Here is a 16,158-nt window from a genome sequence, read left to right on the forward strand (position 1 = left end):
GGTGTGCAGGAGGCAGCTGGTTGATGTTTCTCTCTCTCATTGATGTTTCTAACTCTCTATCCCTCTCCCTTCCGCTCTGTAAAAAAATCAATAAAATATATTTTAAAAAATAAAATAATATTGATTTTCTGTTTTTAACATGTGCGTAGACCATGTTCAAAAGTCTGCCAAGGATGCTGTAAATGAAAAAGATAGCAGTAATACAAATAAGGAATTAGCATATGAAAATTTTTAACCTCAGGAGTAATCAATAAATGCATGTTAAAATGAGATCCCCCCCCCCCCCCCCCCCGCCATGAAATGATCCAAGGTGAAAAAAAGAGGCGCTGATGCTGGGGCCTGCGGCCTGCAGGCTGTTCTGCTGTAGGAGTGAGTGTCCTGAGAGAGAAAGCCAAGGCCCCAGGGAAACATCAAGGTTGGAAGCGGCAGGAAAAGTTTTTGGAAGGATTAGCACTTGAGCAAGCACTTGGACGAGGGATGGAATTTAAACCGAGGGAGGGGGGGATGGAAGGCAGGACACACTGCACCATTAAAGGTGGTACCCTCTCACTCCATCATGGTTCCGAGATTTAGGCATCCTGGCACATGAGCTCTATTGCAGACATTTGAATGTTCTTATAGTATTTGGTTGGATGAGTATATAGTTTCTTTACTCATTCTCCTACTGCTGGGCAATTAGATTGTTTCCAAATTTTTGTTGTCACAAGCAGAGCTACTGTGAACACCTTTGCATGCTTTCTTTGTGCACATTGGAGAGATTTCCCAGGGTACATAGTGGGGAATAAGATTGCTGAGTCAGGGGATATGCACTAGAATAGTTCAAATTGCTATCAAAATGTCTGCGCCAAATGAAATTCCCACTAGCAATGTTGAGGACTCTTATCATCCCACATTCTTACACTCAGTATTAACAGATATACATTTTTACTAATTCAATAGCATTTTTTGGGCATTTTTATGGGCCATTCAGATTTCTTGTGAATTGCAGGTTTCCCCCTATTTTCTACTCCTTTATTCACTTATAGACCATCATTGCATATTCTAAATGTCATGTTTATCAAAAGTCAATGAAATGAATTGCAAATATTTTCACTTCCTCTGGGTCTTGTTTTTTAAACTTTTATGATAGGCTCATTTCATTCACAAGTAATTTTTATTTAGGAAAAATTGTGAATCTTTTTGTTATGGTTTGTGTTTTCTATGACTTATTTAAGAAATCCTTTCTTAACATATTTCATAAAGAGAGCATCATAATGTTTTTTCTAGATGTTTTGCTTTTCATATTTAAGCATTTAATTGGCCTAGAATTGATTTTTATGTATGGTCTGACTTAGGGTTGTAATATTTCCCCCCCCCCCAAGATAGCCAACTCTCCAAGTTCATAAATGATTGCTTTTCTAGTTTCTTTTTGTGCATCTATCACATGCCAAGCAAATTGATATAGACTTCAATGAGCAAACACTATGGAAACCCTCTCAATGGCAAAGTGTGTGCATCTGTTGCTGTGGCCAGAGGTATTCCATAGCAGTACAAGATGGTGGGCACAGATCTGATTGAGTTTGAATTCCAACTCTCTCACTTATAAACAAAGCAGAGTACAAAGAATATTAACAAAATGAATCAATTTGGGAAAGTTGGTATTGAAATGAATTTGATTGAACAGAAATTTGGGATAGAAATATGAGCTGTTCAATTTCAAATGGTTGAACATGATACCGTCATAAATAACCTGGTTATTAATTAAGAGGGAAGGAGCAAAGGGAAGGCAAATATTATAGGCATGCCCAATAAAATCTGGGTCATGTAGGGAAGGTACTTGTCTGTCAGTCACACCTGGGGACAGGCCATTGACTAGGATAGGCATGGCCACTGCAAGGGTGCAACAGTTTAGATATTTAAAGCTCCTAAACAAAGAAGCTCTCCCTCTCGTTCTCGCCTGACTCCTGGCCTGCGGGACTCTCATGCTCTTGTACTCACCCACCTGTCCCACAACCATGTGGGCCCCACACAATGGACTGATGGATTGTAACTAGCCTGATGCTACACCAGACCCAGCTCCACCATGGAACAAACACTTTGGACACTGGCTTTGCTGAATCCCCAGCTGCTGGTCTTCCAGGACTGGGTTAAGGAAACTGGGACTTTGGAAATTCAGAGATCTAATTCCATACAAGTAACTATCACTCATCCTCCCGTGGGAGTTGCCCGCAAGCACCCAATGGAGAAGGGGATCCCCCACTCCCACCAATGGATACCCCGCTTCCACTGATAACAGAAGAGCTGGATTATAAGGCTCTCCACTGGATTCTGGAAATATTAGAATAAAATGAAGAGGACCCTTAATAACACCAACCAAGACTCTGGACTTGATAAATTGAACAAAATGATATCAGTGAGGAGCAAGGTATGTGAAAACCATTTTTTCTTAGGAAAAGAACTGTCTGTAGATATCAACAGAACTTTACTCACTTAGCCTCATTCCCATGTGACTTTTCCCTTGCCCTTTTAAAGAGGCCAGAATGCTGAACACTCACTTTTCTTAGATACCTTCGGCCTGGGGTAGCCATAGGACTCAGCTCTGGCCAGTGATGAAGTGTACTACATCCCTTCCCATGCAAAAGACAAAGCTGCCTGGGGATAAGACCTTTAGCTCTCCGACCTTCCTGGAAATTGGACGTAGGACCTGGAAGTGCAGCAGCCATCATGTGATTCTAAGGACAGAGACTTGTGGCATTCTGAGCTACTCTTGTTGGCCTGATATTTTTCCCCATAGACTTCATGCGGCCAGAGATCAAATAAACCCATATCTGTGTGAATCCTTATAGTGAAAGGCTTCATTTTTAAAATTCATTTACAGCCAAACACATGCCTACACGATACAGCTTTGATACCTCATTCATTCATTTGCTCATTCATTCATCCATTTATTCATCCATTTGTTCAATATTGGTTATCACTGAAAACATTTACAGCAATGTGTGTATGTTAGTGAAGTGAGGGAAGATTGAACAGAAGAAGGGAAAGGAGAAAATGGCACATGTTCCTTGTGTATCTGGAATTTAATTTATACTAGGAGCAAGCAATAAGATAAGACCAGAGATTGATTACAGTGCAGTTTATGGTAACTGCCCCACGTACTAACATTTGGCCCTGAGTTTTCATCAGATGATCTTCTACAAGCATCTTAAATTCATTGTGGCTTCTTAGATACTACATGGACAGCTTCAGGCATCAAACATTTGGTCCTAAGAGTACATGTCATGTGCACCTAAAGTCACATCGGGGTTATTTTGCAGGATGAGATGTCCGATAGTATATTGTCTACTACAGAACAATCCATAGAAAGTTCATTTGGAGATATAAGACATTTGATACAAGAGACATTCCAATCCACCTGTTATAGCCACAAGATAGTCTCTACTCTATTGGTGTGTCTTTGAAGGATATGAACAGCCTGCTGCCATTTTGTGTCACCATCCTGTGGAGGCAGGCAGTGCACAAGAGACAAGAAGGCAGAGAAAAGCACACTCATAGCCAAGGGGCAGAGTTAGACTATAAACTCCTGGTATTCTCCATCATGACTAATTTCTGGTTTGTACATTTCAGAGGCTCACAAATGTTTGGTCTTTTTGATGGTATGTAGTTTTATTTCTTGGCCATAATTTAACCTAGAGTATAGAAATATATAATCTGACTTCTTGCATGACTGACCAGTCCTAGGTTCAAATTCAGTTTCCAGTTCCCTGTCCCAGATGAATGAATTCCATTGTAAGGATAGGTCACGCCACTTGCCTTCCCCCAGAGTATGTTTTGGTTTTGGCCCAGGGCTGAAGACAGGGTGGTAGATGGAGTGGGGAAATAGGATAAAGGCATGGCCATGGAAGGACCCCAAATCCTAGGTCATCCTTGGCCTGAAGAGCTTCCAGGAGGATGAGTTGAAAGACATTTAGTATTGTTAGCTCTCCTTGGTTTTCATCAGTGTTCCCATGAGGCTGTTTGTTTATCAAGGGTTTTGCAAAGATCCTGATCTTGGCCTTGAATGTGCAGTTCATGACTCAGGCTGCCCCATGGTCTATCCCTGGCATTTCCACTCTAACCAGACATGGGCTGAAGCAATAAAAGAAGCAATTAAAAGTGTCAGGGTGCAGGGTTAAGGTTATGGGAAGCTTGCCCACTCATTAGCATGGTACTGAAATGTCTTCCTTTGGGAAACCCTCTAACTCAGGTTTCCATTGGATCCACTGCTAAACTTCTTAGACCCAAATCACTTAGCTGTGGGGATAGGATGCCCTGTGTCTTTAGGCTTTGATCTCTAGCTCTTAGAAACACACTATGGGATGATGTGGCTTCAACCTATTTGGTTTTTTTCCCCCCAGTGTTAACCTTCTTGATTAAAAAATGCCATACATACAAGGTCAAAAGTTTGTGATAACGATTTTTATTCCATATAAAATCATTTAAACTGTTTGTATCAGGGATTTGCTTAGTCCAGCCGTGGGCAAACTACAGCCTGCGGGCCGGATCCGGCCCGTTTGAAATGAATAAAACTAAAAAAAAAAAAGACCGTACCCTTTTATGTAATGATGTTTACTTTGAATAAATGTTTACTTTGAATTTATATTAGTTCACACAAACACTCTATCCATGCTTTTGTTCCGGCCCTCCGGTCCAGTTTAAGAACCCATTGTGGCCCTCGAGTCAAAACGTTTGCCCACCCCTGGCTTAGTCCATCTATGTCTATGATGACCTCAGTGCAGCTTTCCTTGATATAAACAGAAAGGCTTTAAAAAATTCAATGAATCCCAGTGTTGGTTAACATTAGAATTGGCTCGTGTTGAAGTTCATATTGACCTCAGAGCACAAGTTTATCTTTTGAGGTTGCTTTGACTTTGGGGAGGGTAGATATTGGAACTTTCCATGGAGAATACTGCTTGGTTGACTTGTTTTTCTTCTCCATGATGTTGGAAGGAAAATCTCCCAGACCAGAAGGCTCTCTTCTTACTGAAAGAGGCGGTCCATCTATGGTACCACTGGCTGCACAGAGGAAAGAATCTCAAATTCAGTTGATTTAGCAGCAGCTCTAGGCTGGGAAAATATTGCTTCTATTCTTTTATATGTGATGTACCTGTGGCCCCAAGGGGACCACACCACTTAGCCAAATCACTTGGACAGGATGCTGGTAGTGTGTGGAGATGCAGTAGAGGTCAGCTAGGGGAACGAGAGCAGGTCCTGTGATTCCTGATTCCCGGCATCCACAAATCTGTATTACAGAGCTGGCCTACGTCAGCTTTCTGAGTGCTCCTCATGCTGATCTAGAGGAACTTGAGACTAAGGACCAGGCTGGATGGTGAGGGAGACAAAGCTGGTCTTGCTACTCTCTCCTCTGTTTGGTAATTGTTTACTACCTTTGTCTTTCAAAATTCCTTCCTTAAAACACTGAAGAAAAATATTCTTCTCCCCCACCCCCTCCAAGGCTTGAATCAATTCTCTGCTGTGGCTTCTTTATTGGCCTTCTTCTTTAGTAATCACCTCCCTTTGCTGTATTTTTTGATCTCTCCTTATCTGCCCAGGATTCTCTGCAGTGTACAGAAATACTCAAGTCCCTTCTATACCAAGAAAAAAAAAATCTCTATTGTGTATCCCTCACTATCCTTTCATTCTTTCACAACCTAGCTTCTTAGAGGATTTGTCTACAAATTTTTTTTGCCTTAAAAAAACATTGAAAGATATTTTACTTATAACATTGTGTAAGATAAGGTGTTCAGCATGTTGATTTGATGCATTATGTGTTGCAATGCGATTGTCGTTGTAGCCTTAGCTTCTACACTTATTTTTTTTTTACTTTCTAGTTCATTTATTTTTATCACTGAGTAATATCTCATTGTATGAATGTACCATGGTTTGTTTATCCATTCACCTATTGAAGGACATTGTGGCTGCTTCCATGTGTTGGCAACTAGGAATAAAGCTGCTGTAGACATTTGTGTGCAGGTTTTTGTGCAGACATACATTTTCAACTCACTTGAGTAATTATCACTTAATTTTGAAAGACTGTGTTCCTTGACTTTCATGGTGCTCTTTTCCTCTGGTTCCCTCTTACTCTTCGATTATCTCTTCACATTTTCCCTTGTTGATGCCTCTTCTTTTACCAGGCTCTGAAATGGTGGTGTTTCCCAGGGTTCTGTGTTGGGCATTTTTATATCTTCAGTAGTGTCTTTCACACTATCTTCCTAGATGGTCTCTTCTAGGACTTCAGTGATCACCTCATTGATGTGCCCTAAACCTTATTTTCATTGCAGACCTTTCCCTTGAACCCCAGATCCATCTATCACCTTACCTGTTGGATGTGTCCTATGGGGAGACATGGGCAACACCTTAGAGAGGAAAGGGATCTGATTCCAGGGACCATTTCTCATATGGAAGTAAAAGTGTCTCTGTTTTTCTGACATACATATATGACTGGGGAGGTGTTTCTACTGTATTTCCTCTAATGCAAGGTTTCTCAACCTCAGCATTATTGACATTTTGAACCAAATAAGTCTGTGTTGTAGGGGCTGTCTGTGCTTTGTAGGATGATCAGCAGCATCTATGGCCTCTACTCACTAGATGTCAGTAGTACCTCTCTCTTCCTCCCAGGTTGTGACAATTAGAAAGTCTTCATTTTTTACAGCTGCATGGCATTCCATTGTGTATATGTACCACAGCTTTTTTATCCCCTCGTATTCATGGGCTATTTTCAGATATTAGCTATTGTAAATAGCGTGCTATCAACATAGGGGTGCATATATTCTTTCTGGTTTCAGGATTCTTTTTTTTTTTTAATATATTTTTTATTGATTAAGATATTACATATGTGTCCTTGTCCCCACGTTACCCTCTACCCCCCCCCGCCCCCCGCTCATGCCCTCTCCCCCCCGTTGTCCATGTCCATTGATTAGGCCTATGTGCTTGCATATAAGTCCTTTGGTTGATCTTTCCCCCTTACCCCCACCCTCCCCTACCTTCCCTCCAAGTCCCGACAGTCCAATCAATGCCTCTCCGTCTCTGGATCAGTCCTTGTTCATCAGCTTATGTTGTTCATTATATTCCACAAATGAGTGAGATCATGTGGTATTTATCCGCTCTCCAGTTCCATCCATGCTGTGGCAAATGGTAAGAGTTCCTTTTTCTTCTTCCTCTTCTTAAAGAATACCTTTCAGCATTTCATATAATGCTGGTTTGGTGGTGATGAACTCCTTTAGCTTTTTCTTATCCGTGAAGGTCTTTCTCTGACCTTCTATTCTGAATGATAGCTTTGCTGGATAAAGTAATCTTGGTTGCAGGTTCTTGCTATTCATCACTTTGAATATTTCTTGCCACTCTCTTCTGGCCTGCATGGTTTCTGTTGAGAAATCAGCTGACAGTCGTATGGGTACTCCCTTGTAGGTAACTGACTGTCTTTCTCTTGCTGCTTTTAAGATTCTCTCTTTATCTTTTGCTCTTGGCATTTTAATTATGATGTGTCTTGGTGTGGTCCTCCTTGGATTCCTTTTGTTTGGGGTTCTCTGCGCTTCCTGGACTTGTAAGTCCATTTCTTTCACCAGGTAGGGGAAGTTTTCTGTCATTATTTCTTCAAAAAGGTTTTCAATATCTTGCCCTCTCTCTCCTTCTGGTACCCCTATAATTCTGATGTTGGTACGCTTGAAGTTGTCCCAGAGGTTCCTTACACTATCTTCATATTTTTGGAATCTCTTTTCTTTTTTCTTTTTCGGTTGGGTATTTTTTGTTTCTTTGTATTTCAAATCTTTGACTTGATTCTTGGGATCCTCTTGTCTGCTGCTGGATCTCTGTAAATTATTCTTTATTTCAGTCAGTGTATGCTTAATTTCTAGTTGGTCCTTTTTCATGTCCTCCATGGTCTCACTATACTTATTGAGGGATTCATTAAATTTATCGGCGGTTTCCATAAAATTCTTGAAAAACCTTATAAACGTGGCCTTGAACTCTATATCCAATCGTTTGCTTTCCTCCATTTCTGCCATTTGTGACCTGTTTCTTTGTCTCCGCATTTTGGCAGCTTCCCTGTGTTGATAGAGTGGCCCTGTGCGCCAGGTGTCCTGTAGGGCCCAGTAGCTCAGCCTCCCCAGTTACCTGGGGTGGACACTCTTGGTGCACTCTTGGTGCCTTGGTTGTTGTAGAATCACTGGGAGGAATTGACCTCCAGGCCAATTGGCTGTGAGAATCAGCTGTGTCTAAAGTGGGAGAACTTCTGTGCTGAAGACATCCTTCTGGGGCAAGACTTGCTTCAGTGGGGCTTTGGTGCTCACTGAGTCTGCTCCCTGAGTGTGTCCCTTATGGATCTGAGGAGTTGCAGTCTGGTACCCTCTGACCACTGGGTACAGTGGCTCCTGGATCTAAGGAGGTGCTAATTCAGCCTCTGCCTGAGGCCACACAGCAGGAGCCACGAAGAGGCTCAGCTGTGAAGCAATGCAAGCCGCTGCGGGGCCTTGGGCCTTCTCTTGGAAGTTCCGGGTCTGCCTGGCTGGGCTGCAGTTAGGTACATTCACATGCAAAAGCCTCTGCCGCAGCCTGGGTGGGGCGGGGTCTCAGGGAATCAAAGGGTGGATCAGGGAGCTATGGCTGATTCTCCGCCCGGAGTCGCGGGTCTCAGTGACCCGCTAATTGCTGCAAGCACCTCTGAGGGAAAGCCGCCTTCAAGTTCGCCCGCTGCCGGACAGACCAGCTTCTCCCAGTATGAGACCTGGGTCCCCAGAGACTTCCCGGAACCGGAGTTCAGAGCAGTCGGGAGTTTGTGATTCAAAAAGACAGCCGCGTCCTCAGGTGCCACCCCCTTTCCTCGCGCGCGCGAGCCGCCGTACCTCTGCACTTCACCTCCGCAGCGCCTCTGGCTCTCAGCGTGCTTTTCTTTCCTTCTAGTTGTAGAATTTACACTCAGCCAGCCTTTCTGTTGATCTGGATGATGTTTGCTCAGTCCTTTGCGGTAATTTTCAATTGTTGTGGGAGGCGACAATTTCCCGGTGTTTACCTATGCCGCCATCTTAGTTTCTCCCCAGGATTCTTAAGATATATTCCTGGAAGTGGGATCTGATGTGCCCCAAATGACAGTTCCATTTTTAATTTTTTGAGGAAACTCCAAACTGTTTTCCATAGTGGCTTTACCAGTCTGCATTCCCAGCAGCAGTGTACTAGGGTTCCCTTTTCTCTACATTCTTGCCAGCACTTGGTGTTTGTTGATTTGTTGATGGTAGCCATTCTGACAATTGTAAGATGATCTTTGAAACAGCATGGAGGGACATGGAGAATATTATGCTAAGCGAAATAACTCAGTCAGAGAAAGACAAGTATCACATGATCTCACTTATATGTGGAATCTAATATATAAAATAAACTGATGAACAAAGTAGATCCAGAGACATGGAAGCATGGAAGAGACTGAGGAATCTCAGAGGTAAGGGGGAGAGGGGATGGTAGAGATTAACTTTCATGGCCACGACTGTGTCTTTTTTCACATTCCTGCCTTTTCCTGAATTGTCCTTTCTCAGGCTGAACACCTGACAAGCTTCTAATTATCCTTTAAGACTTGGCTCACCTCCCTTACAAAGTCTTTTCTCATATCCTTCTTCCTCCTTTCTCTGTAGTTACCTCTTCCTTCGTGCCTCACTGTCTTTTCCTGATGGCACTGTGCTTGCTTATTCCTACGTGGGACGCTGCATGGTGAGCTGATTGAGCTTTGGCATCATGCTCTGGTCTTGGCATCCCCAGCACCTTCACAGTGTGTGACAATTAAGGCCCAATTAATATTGTTCAATAAATGAGCCATTATTGCCCCCGCAGGTCAGAATCCTCTATGACACATTCTCATAGCACTATGCACAGCTCCTTCAAAGCACTTATTACCATTACAATTTTTCATATTTTCCAAGTGTGATTATTTAAATTAATGTTTTTCTCCTTCACTGGGCAGACCACAATAAGTCCATGAGGGCAGAAGCTATAGCTGGTTGTGGTCAATGAATCATGCAGTGCTTGGAACTTAATAGGTGCTCAGAATATATCTGTAGAAGGAATACATGATTTTGGGAAAGAGTGGCCTTGGGAAGTTCAATCTGGGCTTGTTAAGAACAACAACAACTAATGTTGGTTTTAAAAGTGTTTTCATAGGTATTACTCTCATTTAATAATCACAAAAACTCAAGAAAACGGTACTGATTCTATCACATAGATGAGAAAACTGAAGAAGCTCCAAGTAATATTCTCAGGTCTCATAGTCCATGATCATTGTATTATAGTATTTGAGCCCTGGGTTATTTTTTGTCTCTACCCTAGATTTGGGGAAATGAGTAAATTTTTAATGAATATTAAGTGAAGAAGTAACTATGGGATTAGTCTGTATTTATTGGTTCAGAGAACAAGCATTTTTACATCTGTATGAGAAAAGGTCACTGGAATCTATAATAGCTGCTGATAGCCCCATTATCAGCCCTCTAGTAACACATTGTCTTTCATTTGAATTCCAGGCGACAGCCAGGGAGAGTCAATGCAGAGAGTTTTATTTTTATTTTTAATTTTAAAATATATTTTTATTGATTCCATAGAGGAAGGGAGAGGGAGAGAGAGAAGCATCAATGATGAGAGAGAATTATTCATTGGTTGCTTCCTGCACGCCCCACAGTGAGGATGGAGCCTGCAACCCAGGCATATGCCTTGACGGGGAATTGAACCATGACCTCCTGGTTGAAAGGTTGATGCTCAACCACTGAGCAACACAGGCCAGGAAATGCAGGGAATTTTATAGGTCCAGCAGATGAATATTACAAATGGGAGAAGAATTTTAGTGTTTTAAAGAATAAAATACTTTAATTTTATGTGTTAATTTACAATGTAAATCATTGACAACCTGAATGAGATAAAGGAAGCCTAGGCCAGTGATTCTTAAGCTATGTGGTTATGGAATCATTGGATGGGACAAGGACTAATATAGACCCCTAATCCCATCTTTTTATATCACTAGCAAGTAGGGGACATTAACCTTTACTATGTCTGAGAGCCTATTGTGGGTAAATTATCAATTTATTTTTGAAGTTAAGTAGACATAAATGTATTATGAACTTGAATGCTATAGGAAACCAGCTGAAACTCTTTTGCAGAACACTGGGATTCCCAGGCCATAGCTAAATGTCACTGAGGAATCACTCCAAACTTTTTACTCAAGAATGCTGATGAGTTGAATCCTTAAAACATATGTACATAGAAAAGGTGAAAAGGGATATCAAATTTGGACTAATCTCCTTTAGAAGAAGCATTATAAATGAGAATTGATTCTTCATGGGTTGGACAATTATTACAACCAACTAATATGATATGTGTCACCAGGCCAGATCAGTGAAGACATTCAACAAGTTTTTTCTTTTTTAAATCAAAAGGAAAACTCCATTCTAACATATGAGTGTCCAACTAGTGAAAAGTTTCCTGGCAAAAAAAGTAGTCTCTATTTCAAGTAGAGGCTATATTTGCTGGAGTATATGGAAAATTATTTACGGCGATACCAAAAAATAGTCTATATCCTATAATTTTACATCTGATAGAAAAAGGATGGTATCAAAAGGCATGCGAGGAGCCATGTGGAATTCCAGTGGAATATTCTTGATGGAGCTGATAAAAATTCTTCATAATGTTTGACCCACCATTGAGACAAATAGAAAGATTAGAGATAAATGTGAGTGAAGAGAAATGATTCTAATAATAATAATGTGAATGCATGAGTTATCAATCTTTGAGTTACTGATCATTGATTGATTACTTGGTGAGAACTTCATCAAGAAATGACTTTGTTGCTAAAAATTACAGTATTGGGAAAACATAGCTATGATGAGAGCATATGAAAACTCACTTTGTGTGAATGTGTGTGTATGTTACATGGAGATATTGTCACTCTTTTTAGCAAGTCAATTGTTTCTTGTTTTTGAGTCAAGAATCTAGTGGAAACTCAAAATAATTTTCCTTTAGCCAGAGAGCCTTTTATTTTTCCTTTTCTGACACTGATATTCATACTTATGACCACCCATAGGCGAATCCAGGAGAACCAGAGACGATGTTCATAGACTGAAAGACCAGAATGAATTAGTCACATTTCAATTTAAACTATCTTTTTTTAAGGGGAGTTAATGTTGTGATGTTGGAAGGCATTATTTTAATCACAGAGCATTTGCAAAATCTATTATGTGTGAGATGAATCACATGTAAATATTTGGTAGAAGTAAAGCAAATTTATTCCCTGCAAAATGGACCCAGTGGTGGGAACGAGCCCAATGAGAAGAGGCCCTTTTACTTTCCTAAGCATCACCAACAGAGCTACTTATTCTCTGAGTCTGGAAAAGACCCAGTGGGGTTTAGTTTTATGAGGTTTAATGTAAAGGTGTTGTATTTCATGAGATGAAATCATAACACAGTGGGTTGCAAGAATTTTGAGAGATTATTTTTTTCAGAGTGTTGGCAAGCACCATCCTCCAGAGACTTTTGTGTCTAAGAGAGAAATATAGATCTTCTTTCATAGGATTGAAATGATAACTAATCTTTAATCCTTTCAGATGGCCAGGGTTTGACGGGTGAGGCTGATTTGGAATGCACGTAGCAGGTCTGACCTCTCCAGTTGGCCTTTTTTGAACCTGTGACTTCCAGTGTATCCTTAAACTCCAGGGTACCTGGGTAGTGCATTTTTGACTGCCCCCTCCTCCAAATCCTAATCCATGACTAAGGATATTTGTATTTATTGTTAGATCATAGTTCGCCTTTAAGCTTCACACAGTTTGATTCACCATGACATTTGACCATCCAAGTGACTATTTGGCCAAGACAAGAGAATGCTATCAGACTCTCTCAGGTTTCTGTCCTCTCCCACTCTGATGTTTTAGGCTGTCTCTGTTTTAGAGAAAGCTGAGCTGTTCCCTTGACTTAGGTTTGACCTTTATTCCTGGGTTCTGGAACACATGTAACTGTCCTTAGGCTAAACATCTCTCTACTTTTGTGACCGTTTCATCTCCAATTTCCCTGCACTGCAACATCTTGAACCAGGTTTCTCGTGAATGCCAGGAGAGAAACAAGACACTGTGGGGGGAAATCTGGTGCCTCTTCTGATTTCCTGATTTTGATGTGTATGGAAGGGAGTTTTCGTTCTCTGCAGCTGAGAGCCTTCTTGAAATGTGGTTCAGGCAAGAATGCTTTGGAAGCGCAATTAATTCAGCATGGGAGTCTAGCAAGGCTGATGCACGCCCCGGTGTGTGCGGCTCTCTTTTCCCAGGGAGATTTTTTTCTCCCCTCGTTTCAGAAATAATAGATGCAATCTTAAGACTTTCAAAACATTCTGCAGCGGCCGACATATCATCTGTATAATGATAAAAAGATGTGCACATCGGTGCAGATGTGTTTGTATCAAATCGTGTGCATGATGTATCTCACGTGGAGCCTCTCGTGAATTCTCATGGTCATACTGATGAAATGAGTGTTGTGGAGGAAGGGAGGGAGGAGTTTTGAGTTATTACCATCAAGGAACAAATGTTACATTCCTTATCTTTCTCAGATGCTTTCCTGCAAATGCATGTCAGGGCAGGCTGTCATCGGAGGGAGGAGGGAGGTTGAAGTGCTGGGGCATCGTACGCAAGAGGAACTAGCTCATTTGCAGCTGTAGACCATCACCTATCACCTTGTTTCCCAGACTTGCCTGCTCACCTGGGGAGTGTGAGAACCATGGAGATTCCTGCAGACTTACCAAGGCAGAGTCTCAGTGCGGGGGCCCAGGAACTGGACTTTCTCACCAGCAGACCCACTGATTGCTAGGAACAGGCAAGTCTGGGAATCACTCACCTCGTGTAGTTTAAAAAGGGGTGGGTTTTGTGAGGGGTTGTTGGAGGTGGGGAGGTGGATGATAAATAACTTTGTCGAAGGGACCATTTTTGGTTCTGTGTTTGCTAAGAAGTTGCTGGAAGAATATTGCCCTCATGTTTCTTAATGCTCTCAAGGCTTCAGCCAGGCTATTTCTCTCAAAGTTGGTTCAAGAACAAACTTTGGTTTTTTTTTTTTTTTTTCTAATAAACTGGTCTGTTTTCTTCTATGAAATGAGAATTTTGCCACCTGCTGAACCGCTCTTTACCTCAGTGTCAGGAAACACGATGCCGGGTTTATGCTCAATTCCTGTTGCCACATCTAGTGTGGTTGGCCTGTTAGCTTTCCTCTTTCTAGCATGGTGTTTCCTTCTTTTAAATCACTATTTTGGTTAATTTTATAATATTATTCTTTTTAAAATATGTTTTCATTGATTTCAGACAGAGGAAGGGAGAAGGAGAGATATAAAAACATCAATAATGAGAGAGTATCATTGATCGGCTGCCTCCTGCACGCCCCCTACTGGAGCTCGAGCCAGCAACCCGAGCATGGTGTCCTGACTGCGAATCGAACCATGACCTCTTGGTTCATGGGTCGACGCTCAACCACTGAGCCACTGGCCAGGCATGATATTGTTATGTAACTTACTTCCAATCTCTTTTCCTCTGAAAAATGGCAGAGTATGAATACATTAAATGGAACTCTCAATTAATAGTTGTTAGTGGAGGGAAAATAAGATGATGTTTAAATGATGACTGATTTAATTCACTTTCATTTGGACTCTGAGTGCAGTTGTAGCCAGACCACACAAATATGCATTTTGTCCTTGTTCCTACCAATGACCGCAGTGCGTTAGTGAGAGAACCAAAGGCCTGGTACAATTATGGATATTTGGGAAAGTGCCTATTCTGAAGTTAACTGACAAAATAATAGTTATGTAAAGGTAGGGTGATTTCTTTTTATCCCTTTTTCATAATTCATAGGTATGGGCTTGATTAGAGATATGGTAGACAGAGCTTTTTTGGTTTCCAAATAAAAATACAAATACATATATAGCTGTGAGAATGGGTGAGAAAAGGTGAAGGTGAATATAGTCAATAATACTGTGATAAGTGTGTACAGTGACAGGTGATTGCTAGACTTGGTGTGGTGATTACATTGTAAGGTATGTAACTGTTGAATCACTATGTTATACACCTGAAACTAATATTATATACCAACTATACTTACATAAAAAAGGCATCAAGGTAAAACATGAAAACAGGAAACACAAAGTAGAAGGAGTTATCATGAAAGGCAAGACCCTGAACCTATCCCTTCCAACAACAGCCCCTTTCAGTTGTCAATTCTTTCGGTGGCCACCTTGAAAATTCCATTGCCTTTGAGTTGATCTTCTTTTGCTCTGTGCTGCATTGACGTTTCATGATGCCATGTCTAGGTAGGTCCATGCACACTTTCTGTGCAGCACACTCCATGGACCCTGTAATCTGAAGACTCACTTTCTTCTGGTCAGGGAATATTCAATTATTACTTCTCTAATAATTTCCTACTCTCTGTTTTCTCTATTTTAGGGCACCCTATTGAATCATGCCCCCTAGTGCCTTATTTTTCTCATTTTCTGCTGTTCAGAGATGATTTTTTTCTTCCTTGAAGGTAAACACTGGCTGATCTATTGCTGTGTGAGCAGGGTAACATTTTCCATGGACAGATATCCATCCGATTCCTTGCTTTCAGCTCCATTTCTCTGTCCTCCATTCTCCTTGACATCAACTTTAGGTTTCTTAAGGGAAGATCCTTTCCCCCTCCACTGCAGTCTTATCCCACACATATTTGGGACTATCACTATCTCTGTTCTATTTCTTCCATCAAATTGCCTCCCCTAGTCCTCTTACTTTCAAAATCTGTTTATGCATTTATTTCTATGTGGATTCCTTTACTTTCATTAGGTCCTGATGTGTTAGAGTAGATTAGATGATGCTTTAGTAACAAACAAACCCTGACATCTCAGTGGCTTAATACAATAAAGGTGTATTTCTGCCTCATACAGATTCCAATCTGATGTTCTTGTTTGGGCATCTCCTCTGATTGGTTCTCCTCCAAGCTGTGAGTCCTTCACTTTCAGCCATGCAGGCAGGGGAGAGATAGATAAACAGATAGACATAGAGATGAGAGATATATAAAGAGAGAAGAAGAGAGGTTTGACAGAGAGGCCTTAAAGTGTGATAGAGCACATCTGTCAACAGTAATTGAGTGGACTCATCAAGAGAAGTTGAGGAATTA

Source organism: Myotis myotis, unplaced genomic scaffold, assembly GCF_014108235.1.
Source record: "Myotis myotis isolate mMyoMyo1 unplaced genomic scaffold, mMyoMyo1.p scaffold_m19_p_6, whole genome shotgun sequence".
Lineage (NCBI taxonomy): Eukaryota > Metazoa > Chordata > Mammalia > Chiroptera > Vespertilionidae > Myotis > Myotis myotis.